Source organism: Berghia stephanieae, chromosome 2 (genome assembly GCF_034508935.2).
Source record: "Berghia stephanieae isolate SIO BIC M18660-M18661 chromosome 2, UCSD_Bste_1.3, whole genome shotgun sequence".
In the NCBI taxonomy this organism is placed as follows: domain Eukaryota; kingdom Metazoa; phylum Mollusca; class Gastropoda; order Nudibranchia; family Aeolidiidae; genus Berghia; species Berghia stephanieae.
In genome coordinates this window covers 2,046,061-2,046,558 of record NC_088361.1, presented here as the reverse complement: position 1 = coordinate 2,046,558, position 498 = coordinate 2,046,061, and positions in this window count along the sequence as shown.

The window sequence follows — 498 nt, the reverse complement described above, 5'->3', positions numbered from 1 at the left end:
TTATCAGTTCAAATCGGATGTCGTCAGTAGTGAACAAGAAAATCTGAATAAAGGTACAGACAAATAGAATCAAATTAGATAAAGTTTAATTAATTGGAGCAAGGGAATTAGCACTAGATAGTTGTAACACGAAATAGGATCGGACAAAGGCATTGTAGCACACTTAGATAATAAAACAATTCATCTTACAGGGCATTAATTTGAACCTTCATTGCCTTAGACTTAGACACAAAACGAAATCTATCAACTACAGTAGTCACCACATAAACCCACTTCTTGGGATAAGTGACAACATTACCGGGATGTTAGCCAGTGGGTTATTGAGAAAATTTTTTACAAAAGGTTGATTGGGAAGGGGGTAATAGAGAGATCCCCGAATGACATGTTTAGTGTTTAGTGAAGTTTTGCTTGTTAATATATCTGTATAAAACTTTCTAGCTACTTTTCTAACAGCATGAAAGGCAACTAGCTTTGTTTTTATAATTTGTTAAATTTCCT